Raw genomic sequence first — 12,514 nt, 5'->3', positions numbered from 1 at the left:
TTTTAGTATTTGTAGTAAATTTGTTCAATTTATGTATAGGCGACAAAACTTTTGTCTTCCCAAAATTTGACCTTTCTGTCTTATTAAAATAATGAATCGTTTTTTAGTGAAACTAATTTATTTCAGTGCATTGAACATCATTTGGGAGGGTTTTAGCGTGTACCATTTGTCTGAGTTCCATGCATTAGTACAACCTCATAAATGATTTGGGGTCATGTGAGATTATGGCAGAGAGCATGGGCGCCACTTAAGGCTTTCTATTATGATATATGACCAACACTGAAGCAATTAATTACCCGTCAATAAAGCTATAACTACTACCATGGCACCATCTTCGATATAAAAGGAGGCAGTTCTCATATTGTACAACTTATAACATATCTTAAACACAAAACACAAAAGTATGAAGACTGCAAGCTTTTAGTTTGAGAAGTAGAAGCCCGCGGCGCCAGACAGGAGGCTGCAGGCTGCAGCCGTACAGTCTTGCATATTTGTTATTTTTGCACATACGTCGTCATACTCAGATTCTAGTCAGAAAATGGCGGTGTCTCAAATCGCGCACTTCTGTACTAAAATACTAACTATTGAGTACATAGTGCGTTCACATGTAGTGCGGTCAAATGAAGTGTACTTAAAATTACCGGATGGTGTACTCAAACCGGTCACAAAGTTAAGTTGAGATGGGATGGAACACTTTCACACATAAACGGTCGCCATCTTGGCTACGTAGCGGAAGGGGCGGAGTAAACAACCGTTGAAAAACTTTGATAGCGGCGGGGAAGACGCGATAGCGAGGACGACGGAGCAATACAAGTGTGAACGTGAGTTTTTTGCTAAACATATAAGCCACTTGTAAATGTAACTTGGTTAATTTTACAGTCGATAATCATTTTTGTACCACGAATTATAACGTTATTGTACCGTAATTTGACGTGCTAGCAAGCCAACCTTAGCTAACAAGCGGCAGTTTCCCATATTGGCAATAAGTTATAGCTACGTTACATGTGTTGTAGTATATTGTTGTTTGTGTGTTAAACTTTTGTCCATGGACGATGTTTAGTGTTAGATGTATGATCTTAACAGTGTACATAATCCGACGTGGAGCGTTAGCTCAGCGAAATAGCGATCAGCTGATTGTCAGGAACGTTAACAGTAGCGTAATGTTAACAACGTATCACGGTTTCTGCTCCACCTGAATGTGTAGATCTTTATAATTACTTCCCCCTGATGATTATCCTGTATAACCAGTTCTCTCAGGGACCAACGAGGAAATAAAGGTCGTCATTGAGGGGTGACGATGGCCCTCAGACCGTAGAAGGATCCCCTGGAGAATGCTGCTCCCCTCAGGTCCCTGTCCCATCAGACTATCTACGGCTGGGGGGGGCTATAGACCACCCTCAGTCCCTATCCCCTCAGACTAGCTACGGCATGGGGGGGGGGGGGGGGGGGGGGGAGCCTGCAGAACTACAAGCACACATTTTTAAAATAAATAATATTAAAAGTATTTAACTTTGTCATCTTTGTATTACACGTTGCATGACTGTAGCAAGATATAGTAATGATAAAGGAATGGATCTATTTAAATGTCAATTCTGTTACCTATGCTTCACTATTGTATTGTCACTGTATGAGACCCATTTAGAACAAAAATACAAATTATATAAAAGATGTAATGATTGGTTTGTCTATTAGGTAAGTGTAAGGGGTAATGCTTCATAACACACAGTCTTATCTATGGGCAACAAGGATGTCCTCATGAAACCGTGAGCATTAAAATGAACAGGAAAGGAATGAATGAATATTTACTTTACTGATTTTTAGAGCAGAACATAAGTATATACTTAAAAGAGTGGACTACAAAGAAAGGTATAATTATGAATTAATAGTGCAGTAACAAGAACGAATATTACGATACAGGGTGTGTACTGTTTGAAGCTATGGGGGGTGACATGACGGCGGCGTCGCAATCGTCATCCTGGCGTGACACGGAGCAAATATATCACATTTATTTTGTTAAATATCAAAAACAAAGCAGGAATTATTTTTTGCGAAACACAGCAGCAGACTGGAATGCTCTCCCTGGTGAGAATTCCCAATTGTACAGAGAGAAGGGATGAAATGTGATCGTCATTTCCGGTAAGTGCCATGGAAGTGCGCGATTTGAGACAACACTCTCTGTCAAATTTACGCAATATCAAGATAGTACGTAGTGCACGAAGTGTACTTCTGTAAGTGCACTAAGGGAAGTGCGCGATTGAGAGCATAGCCATGAGTCTGAAGATTCTAGTCGGAATATGAGTCTGATGCTGCTTCATTGGGCTGTGATTATGGGGCGTGTTTCAAAACGAAACTAGGAAAAAGAACGCCTCACTCAATTGGATACTATACAACCAATCAGAGAAAAGGAGGTTTGTTCCTCTTTAAAATGAATGACGCGATGGTGGAGGAATCTACACATCTCAAATCTCCAGCGCAGCCATCTTTGTTGTAAACTAATTCAATCCGGTGCTTTGTTGACTCTTGGTTGATTCCGTTACTGTTGATCATCTGCTATATCCACATGAAGCCCGCCTGACAATCTGATTGGTCCGAACAGCATGGTTTGAGCATGTTGCCCCACAGCGGTCAAGTCGAGACCGAACTTCCCGAATGTTGGTCAAATGTTGTGGGGGGGGGCTAGGTGAGCTGGCATCCAGGCTACTGGTACGCATGGTTGCCGCATTTGTTTTAATTTTTCCTTTTTTCACGCGGGTTTAATGATGCTGACACAGAGTAGTTCATGTCCATTATTTTTGTCTCGAGGGCGGGGGGTGTTCTCTTTTTGGAATCCACATATGGGCACCTAAGATTGCCAGATGTTCGAGCATCTGTACAGACGTTATTAGCTACCAACAATAAAACTGTTGTTGGGACTAAACTGAAAACAGCACTTTAGCTGTTACCGTCAGGGATATAATAACCTTAAATAAAAATAAGCAGTGAAAAAATATTTTAAACTGTAAAAACAAAAAAAAACTCAAACAAAAAAACTAAACTGAAATGTATTGCCAGGTTAACAATGGAATAAAAAAAATGAAAGCATGTCATTTCAGTATAGTTTTTTTATAGAAATTAAAACGAGTTGACATTCCAGCAGAAAATTCAAATCCCTGTAAGACTAAAACTAAATATATAAGATAACAATCATTCTGAAAAAAACTGAAACTAAACTAAAACTAGTATTACACACTAACTAAAACTGAACAAAAGTGAACTTGAAATTCAAAACTATATGACCTGGTTATGATACAGCTACAGGTGCATTACCACCACCCTCTGGACTGAAGTGAGTCATTGGCATATAGCCTGGAAAATGGAGATTGAATCGGATCTGTGATCTGGCTAACAGAGATTCAAGCCTATATGTGGCTAAGTGAAAAAAAGTGGAATTAATCAGGATATGACACACTTGAAATGAGAGTGTAAAAAAGGGGGAAATCCTGTGTTTTGTTGACCCTACACTGCCCGACTTGCCTCCTGATATGGAATTGACGCTCATGTACCCCTAATTTGATCACATCATAATTACTTTGGGAACTAGAGGGCGGTGCCACTACAGTAACAATAAAAAGTAAAAATGGGGGAGGGTCTTGTCAGACCTTATCACTGGGTTGTTGATTTTACCACTGAGGGGCTGCAACGTTACACTGTTTTCTTCTACTCAGTGTTTTTATGGATGATGAATCCTGTGAATTAATGGCTAAGTTGGTCTACAAAGCCGGATGCATTGGTGAGTATAACTAAGCTGACAAGACAAAACTCTCTCTTTCTCTCTCAACACACTCATTCTCACACATAAGCTCAATGGAGTGATGGAGGCTGAACACCCTGCGGCACTTGAGAAAAAAAAAAACAACGATCACACACACCAACACACTGAGCTGCTGGATTGGTTGAGGCGTGACTGGCTTCACTTTAAAAGTTACCCATGCGTCTACCTGGCTTGAAACCACTGTTGCGTCATTACAACAGGTAATGCACTCAGTTTGAGGGTTCAACTGATCACAGGTTTGTCAGATTCAAGGGCAGATGGAAACCCTGTTATTCTATTTGAGCAGTTTGTTCAGTTACAATATAATCACCATACATGCTAGGCAAGTTATTCCTTACTTACTTATTGTATTAGTGTGGTGGCCTGACATATAGAGCTACTTACCTCCTATAAAACTGTTTGCATTAATGTGAGCCCCTCTGCAGGGGTGTAGTGGTTTCATGGTGGCGTAAATTGTTCAGAAGGTTTATCCACCTGACACCCTCCAACAACAGACTATTACTGAGGCTATGTACAGATATGTGTGGGTGACAACGCTGCAAATAAGTCAGAGTGAGATGTCTGTTCTCTCACAGGCTTTTTGTGTGGAGGGTGAACTTGAGCAGACTATCGCTGCATTTCCACTGCATGTGTGTGGCACAACTCATTCAACTCGACTGTTCTTTTGGGGAGACGAAAAAGAACTTGTACCAAACGGAGTTGAGTCAAGTGGACGCGAGGTAAATCATCATGCTGTCGAAATTAAGCTAAGTGTCCTCATCAGTTGAGTGGCCCCAAACGACTTCTAGAGGCCCAAGTGCCTTTGCTTTTCCCATTAATAGGCAAAAACGTTCAGGCAAAAAAAAGATTTTCACCACTTCTTAGTTGAATCAACCGAATGGATTTCTGGTTGCACCCTAGACTTAAAATGATGGACGAAGCTTCTGGGTCTGAAAAGTGAAGCCAATGCAGAAGTGGAACTTTAACTTCTAGCATGGGTGACTCCCCTGGGTGCAAAAAGATGTCGTTTTCTATAGCCCATGGGGAAATGTTCCTACTATCTTCATTTTTAAAATTATTTTTCCATCTATTAATAATTGACAATAAAGCAGGCAGAGCCTTAGGGTGTGGCTACACGCGACCTGTCAATCATGATTGAAGCTTGGCAATGCTAACCATGGCACTGGGTGGCTGTGGCCAGTACTTGCTCATGGGAAATTGTTGGGTCTTTGGAAATTATGAGTGTGGTCTAGACCTACTCTATCTGTAAAGTGTCCTAAGATAACTCCTGTTGGGATTTGACACTATTACACATTAATTGCAATTGATTTGGGTGTGTCCATGTTTTCATCAAAACCTGAACCTTTCACTCTGTGTTTTTTATCTTGTTAAAGTCATATGACACTTTGGTTGCCAAAAAAGTCTCGTTCAGCGTTCTGCCAACCAAATTTAGATTCATTCCTTCTAGCATACCCTGGCCTTAATGGATCAACAACAAAATAGAGAGTAATCCTGCTGAACGGTTGTTTTTTTGTTCAGATTTTGTGTGCGTGATTCTCTCGTATTTCAGTCACAATACCTGCATGTAGCTTGAATCCCTGTTTGTGAACGCGGTCATATTGGGAGATTTGGAAAAAAATGCTTCAGCTCAAGTATTGATGTCGGCCTTCAAAAAAACATTTTCAGTCGAAACCTGGTTACTATATACACATAACATACACAGCAGTGGGAGCATACTGTGGAGGTAGGGGTTGAGGGAGGTTTGGTTTAACTATTGACTGAGAAAATCCAATAAATTCCCAATAAATCTGGTTGATTTTGATCAGTCTACAAGGGTGGAATTTTGAGGGACTTGAGACATATTGCATTCTGGGAAAAGTCTTGGAGTGGATTCCCACAGTAGGAGCGTGGGTTTGGTCAACTGTACTGGAGCAGATCCGTGAGGGTAGAGAGTGGCGTCAGGTATCCTCCACGGCAGAAGTCAAAGGTCAGGTCGGACTTGCCCATCTTCTGTCTGTACACAGCGTCAAGTTTTCATTCATAGACACTGTGAAGACTTTCCACAGACCGCACGACCTGCAGGCAGGATACACAGGGAGAGGGGACAATTTTAATTGGAATAATCGTTAAGTTAGAACAGATCACCAAAATGGTGTCCTGCACCCAAGAGCAGGGTCTAGAAGGGGGGCAAGGGTTGGCGACCCCCCAAACCATTGGGCTAGAGTGCTGTCAATCTGCCAAAGTGATTCCATTGGATCAGAGTTCTGTCACATGGCTGCGGTTCTGCCAATCTTCCCAGCGTTGTCAAATGCCAATAATGTTTCCCTGGGGACTATCCAAAACTCTGATACCATGGAGCAGCCTGGAACAGTTTATTTATAAGTGGCAGACTGAGTTTGTAGAAAATGTGTTTGTATTCAGCTGTACAATTTGTTTAAAATGAAAACAAGATTTGGGCATTTTAGCCTTTGGGTTATATGCCAGCTGAAGACAGGAAAGGGAATGAATGCAGCAAAGGTCCAAGTGTGGAGTCAAACCCGCGGCTGCGGCGTCACGGAGTAATCCTCTATAGGGCACTGTCTCAAGGTGAGCTACCCGGTATCCATATTTCATATATTTCTAAACATATTTTCTATGCTGTATACTGATAAATTGAACTTTGAAGCAAATTCAGCTGACATGATAAGGACATTAAGGTGGATCCCGCTTTGTTACTTGGTCTTACAAATTGTTTTTGATTTATGTTAAATTACCATCAACATATCTGGGACAGGTAATATTTCCTATAGACATTGTGCTCATGGCACAGAGTTGGGGGGGCAGTGGATGCAGAGCTACATATTCTTTGATAACACTCAGTTTGAAAGTGATCTACACAGTATTGGTTTCATTTTAAAACACCTCCCATGCTAAATGACTCTGTTTTTTAAAGAAATATACCAACACGTCTTAATTATTTATCATGGAAGCCACTAGAACTACCATCCATGCCCTAACTACTAAAAACAGTCATTTTTGAGAAAATGATCTTTTCTCCCCAGAGAGCGTTTCATTCTATCTGTTTACTTTAATTTCTGAAATGTCTTTCTTCAATTTATGAATCATAAGCAGTGGATTGACTACACCACATTTCCCTCACAGTAAGAGCATGTCATTTTGAAGGAGATAGAAAGACCAAATGATCATCAGTGCTATTTTTTCCATTTACACAAAATGCTTTAAATTAAATTAACTTTTAAAATAATAAAACTAGTTGTTTTTTCTTCAGATGGCACCATATTGCATATTTGATAACGCATTAAGAACAACAACATCTGCTAGATGTGTTGTTAACCCCGTATATATACAAAGATATGTATACACTATGTAGTTCTTATTATTCCTGATGCCCTTAATATACATCTAAAAAGACCAAAAATACAGGTGTATTGGATGATGTCTATAGTTGTCTTTTCATTTTTTTATCTCTTTCAACAAAATGTTGCGGATGGGTAATTCTTCATTTGTAGGAGGAAAAAACTGTTTGAGTTTGGTCTTAATTTTCTGTTCCAATGCAATAGATAAATAAAAATAAGGGGGCGAGATATCCTTTTTTAAGACCCCCAACTGAAAGAGAGACGAGCAGGGACCCCCTACCCATATTGTATAAAACTGGGCTACAATAAAACTGGCCCGCAATAATGTGTTGGGTCGCCTAAAGCTATACACTACCTTTCATGGTGCCCTACAATACTAAGTATTAAAACAATACTTATTTTAATCTAAAAATAAATGTGGAATTCATGGTGAATCCTTAAGCTTACCTGTATCTGTAGATGGCTCCAATGTGGCACCTGTACCTACAGGCCATTTATGTATGTTTAAATGTAGTGGACCGCCTGCAATGACTGAGGACCCCTGGAGGTCGTGAACCCCCTGTTGAAGATTCTGCCATTTGAACAACATTGCTTCAGTATTAACCCTAACCTGCTCAGGAGTGTTGCCTTGTTACTCTGCATTTTCTGAATGTTGAATGTAATGTAAAGTCCATGTGAATTCTGATGAATTCTGAATCTCATCTGACAGTTTCAGCGCAGAGTGAATGCAGCCTGCCGGGCTCGGACTCACCTGCTGTGACGTGTGTAAGACAGGATCAGACTGACAGCTGTGGTTAAGCCTAGAGCACATCAGACACCAGACTTCCATGCACTAAAAAAGAAAGAATTAATGGGAAAAAAATAAAAACAACACATGACAGAAACCATAATTAAACTAAAATACAAATAGGAATGGAAACAAAAAACAAACTGAATAATTTCAACCAATTAGGGAATAAAAATGAAAGACGTCTACATGAAACTCAAAGAGGGTAAATCATGGTGGGCAGGTTGAATCACAAGTATGTAGCTGAATTGCAAGCTGGGTAGTAGATGCAACATGTAGCCACATGGTGGTGGTATAATTTTCAACCTTTAAATTAAATGAGAAAAAAAAAACTATCCATGTACACAACCTGAAGATCACAATGACCTATTTGGATAATTGTGAAAGCGTCAATATGATACATTTAAAAAGGACACAATATTAAATAAATAATATATGTATAAATAGTTTGGTGGTTTTTTTTATTATAATTACATTTTATTTAATTGTGGCATTTTTCACACAGACTTTAATTATAACTGCGATCCTTCATGACAGTGGGACCTTCACCCATCAAATGCCACTGTTTTTTACTGTAAAGCTAGACGTTGTTTTTTCTCTAGCTTACAGGAGCTAACTGGCTTAATCTGGTAGCAGTTGATTGTTTTGAGCTTGTTGCTTACGAGGCATGTGATTGGCTGAATGGTGAGATATGGAAATTACACCAAATGATGAATAAGCAAACCTGACTAACTGACTGATTGATGGATTGATTAATTGATTGATAAAAAAAAACATATAACCCTGCAACTAGTACACTCTGCTACATGGGACACTATTAGAGTAACCACTTAAGGTGTTTTATAGAAGATCAATGATAGTGCCGGCCTGTGTGTGTGTCCGTGCGTGCGTGTTTGTGTGTGTGTTCTGTCTATATCCAGGGGAACGGGGACACCGATCTCAAAAAGAGAAGTTGCAGTCAATTTTTTGTCAATGTCAAAATTGCATAGACACCTAGAGATAAGGAAGATCCTGTTTTTGTAATTTGGGAGGACGTAGGTTATTGGCCTAAGATAACTTCCCATTCAACAATCGTATTGATCCCTACAGTCACAGCAGATTCTAAAAAAAGAAGAAGATATGCAGTTATATGATTTGTTTTTCTCCTTCCCTGGTCTTTAAATAGCTTTGGCTCCGGGTAGCTAGATGATATCATGAGATCACCATAGCCAGATCTAATGGCTCTGAGAGGGAACATTAACTACATTTTGCTTTCTCTCCTCTCAGTCCCTCCTCTCCACATATCTAAAACTGTGGCATTACCACAATGCTGATTTAATTCTGTCTTCTACCAGGAACTGCTTGTTTGCATCATACATGGAAATAATGAGTGACTTTTTTACTTTTCTGTTCTGCCAGATGACACAGACACTTAGAATAAAATTAATTTTATGCAATTTGAGAGTAGTCTGAGTCTTGTAAACATCTTCCACACTGTTTGGAATTCACAAAAATATTATATCACTTAGGCTAATTGAAGACCCATATATACAGCCATGGGACTCTAACTGTAAAATCATAAGCTGATGGAGCCAAAAGAAGAATGTCAGATCCAGTGAAGGTGAATTAAAAATAGTTTCAGTGTCAACGAAACACGGACCTTTAGTAAGTCAGAACTCACACAGAACTCTGCCTAGCTACCAGACAAGAGGAAGTGAAGGGTTTTCCTTCTTCTATTTCCCTCCCACTACCTCTGCAGATGGACAGCGCCTCCGAGTTGCAGCACTGCTCAATAAGCTGGTTGCAGCTCTCCACCATGCCCTCCAGCTGAGCCTTGTCACAGGAAACACCAAGGAACGGGCTAAATTTTCCACCAGCGTCCCCAGATCCTGGACACCAGAGGAGAGCAATACACACACAAATACAGAGAAAACCTGCCTCCCTCTTGAATTCTTAACCTGGGTCAAATTGATCCGTTTTCAGTTACTCTTCCTTTCTTTTTTTCCACAAAAAATGGGCCATTGAAATAAGCTCTGAAAATGTCAACGTTTAAAAAATTATCAACAAAATTTGGAAAAAACACCAAAAACATGAAACAAAAAAGTTGGAAAAAGCAATAAAATGGTTGACAAGAAGAACAACACAAGGGTTAAGCTTTGTGCTAATGTGCTAACATGCTCACAATGACAAAGCTAACATGCTAATGTTTAGCAGTTACAATGGTTACCATTGTCATCATCTTGTTTTAGTGTATTAGTATGCAATTTTATTTTATAGTATTAGTATACTATCAATGGACTTTTTTGTTGGAAAAAAATTTTCAAGCAGAGAAAAATTATATGAGAACATCAACACAATGTAAGTCATTGACCCAGAGGGAACTCAGGGGTGGGACAGCAGGGAAACACTACTGCGCATATTCAGTAGGCCACATATCACCAAAGTAAACCAGGACGTTGAAACTTTCAGCGAATGCGCCAGCAAGCATTGGGCATCCGATGAGACGCAAAAAGCACCTTCACCGGGAGGCAGAGCTTTGCGGCGCCAAAGATGACATAGCATTAAGAGCAATAACTGTAGTGATTGGTAACTGACTTGACATCTGGGAAAACTGTCCAAGTCAATCGTGGTTTCATACACTCTTGCCAAAGGACTACAGTTGGAAATTAGCGGCTGGCTTACACTGCCACATTTGCAGAAATCTTAATGAATGTACGCTGTCCTTATGAATACATAAATGAAAAGCTCAACATTGAGGTGGGTGGATGGGTCAAACAAACACAGGATTTCAAACCCTAACCCTAACTTGTGTCCAGCGTGTCACTTTTCCTAAAGTCAAGGGAGTTGGGTTGGGAACCAGACGGTTGCTGGTCAATTCACATACGGACCAAAGTATGCTGGTGGATGGGAGCTGGAGAGGTGCCAGTTCACTCCTGGGCATGCCAAGGTGCTCTTGAACAAGGCACCAAACCCCCAACTGCTCGGGGCGCTTTTCCATGGGCAGCCCCCCACACACACTTTGACATCCTCTATTAGTACATGTACAGTCCCTGACAAAAGTCTGTCGCTTGTGTACAAATTGACCGAAGTGGCCGCTGAAATATATTTCTAATCAAGATTTATTTACAAGAAATGGCTCATTTTAATCCCAACAGCTTTTGTAATAATGTTTCAGTGCAAAAAGAAACTGTCAAAAAGTGTTCTAATATTCCGCTTGGTAAAGCCCATTGAGTCATTTTTTGCAAAGACAATGGTTGTCGCCTTGTCATATGAGCTCACCTGTGACTAATAATGGATCAATTAGGTCTCAGGTGTGTATGAAACAACCCCAGTCACTAGCCGTCACATCAACTGCAACTAGACATCTGCAAAACATGTCTAAGATTCACCTGAGACTAAAGTTTTGATTATCAAGAGGCTGAAGACCAGATCACTGCTGATGTGGCAGACACCTTCAATGTGCTCAGCGTCAAGTACAGTGGATTAAAAAAACAATTTGAGACACTGGAGATGTTTTTGACAAGCCCAGGTCAGGCAGACCCGCCCAAGACAACTGCTCGAGAGGACCGTTTGTTGGCTCTAAAATCCAAGGCCAGCCATTTTCCACTGCAGCAGAGCTCCACCAGACATGGTCACCTGAAGGTCATGTGTCAACCTGAACAGTTTGTCAGATTCGTCTCGAAATGGCCTCCATGGTCGAATCAGTGCCCAGAAGCCAGCACTAATCAAAAGACAATTGAAAAAAGTGTGGCATTTGCCAAGGCCCACAGCTTGCTAAAAGGATGGACGCTGGAGAAGTGGAAGAAAGTGGATTTTTCAGTTGAATCTTCGTTGAATTACACCACAGTTGCCGCAATATTGCAGACCTACTGGAGCCCGCATGGATCCAAGATTCACCCAGAAACAGTGGAAGTTTTGTGGCGGGAAAAATCATGGTCTGGGGTTACATCCAGTATGGGGGTGTGCGAGAGATCTGCAGGGTGGAAGGCAACATCAATAGTCTCAAATACCAAGAAATCTTAGCTACCTCTTATATTCCAACCATAAAGAGGCCAAATTCTCCAGCAGGATGGTTCTCCATGCATATTCCATCTCCACTTCAAAGTTCCTCAAGGCGAAGAAGAAAGATGCTCCAGGATTGGCCGGCCCAGTCACCAGACATGAACGTCATTGAGCATATGTGGGGTAGGATGAAAGAGGAAGCATGGAAGACCAAACCAAAGAATTTGATGAACTCTTGGAGGCATGCAAGACTGCTTTCCTAGCTCTTCTGATGACTTCATCAATACATTGTGAATCCTTGCCAAACCGCATGGATGCAGTCCCAAGCTCATGGGGGTCATACAGATATTAAATTTGGATCTCAACCGCACCACAATTTATTTGCTGACATATTTTAGTATGTTAGTAAATTTGTTCAATTATGTATAGGCGACAAAACTTTGTCTTCCCAAAATTTGACCTTTCTGTCTTATTAAAATAATGAATCGTTTTTTAGTGAAATATTTATTTCAGTGCATTGAACATCATTGGGAGGGTTTTAGCTTTTCAATGAGCTATTTCTCCACCAATTTGATTAATAAAGTCAGGTTAATAGCAGGG

At 40.5% G+C, this 12,514-nt stretch overlaps 1 protein-coding gene and 1 long non-coding RNA gene across 3 annotated transcripts in view; one reads left to right on the top strand and one right to left on the bottom strand.

Annotated features, from left to right (window-relative positions):
* The window catches only part of sult4a1 (sulfotransferase family 4A, member 1), a 68,605-nt gene that overhangs the window by 26,055 nt on the left and 30,036 nt on the right, over positions 1–12,514 (bottom strand). The gene's annotated exons all lie outside the window — the stretch shown is intronic.
* Positions 5,462–12,514, top strand: part of LOC116673155 (uncharacterized) — a 13,526-nt gene continuing 6,473 nt past the window's right edge. Inside the window, exon 1 of the long non-coding RNA XR_004327771.1 lies at positions 5,462–5,475. This is a non-coding gene — a long non-coding RNA (uncharacterized LOC116673155). The remainder of the gene's footprint in view (positions 5,476–12,514) is intronic.

Source organism: Etheostoma spectabile, chromosome 23 (assembly GCF_008692095.1).
Source record: "Etheostoma spectabile isolate EspeVRDwgs_2016 chromosome 23, UIUC_Espe_1.0, whole genome shotgun sequence".
Lineage (NCBI taxonomy): Eukaryota > Metazoa > Chordata > Actinopteri > Perciformes > Percidae > Etheostoma > Etheostoma spectabile.
The sequence above is the reverse complement of the archived record's forward strand: the minus strand, read 5'-3'. Positions and strand labels throughout refer to the sequence as shown.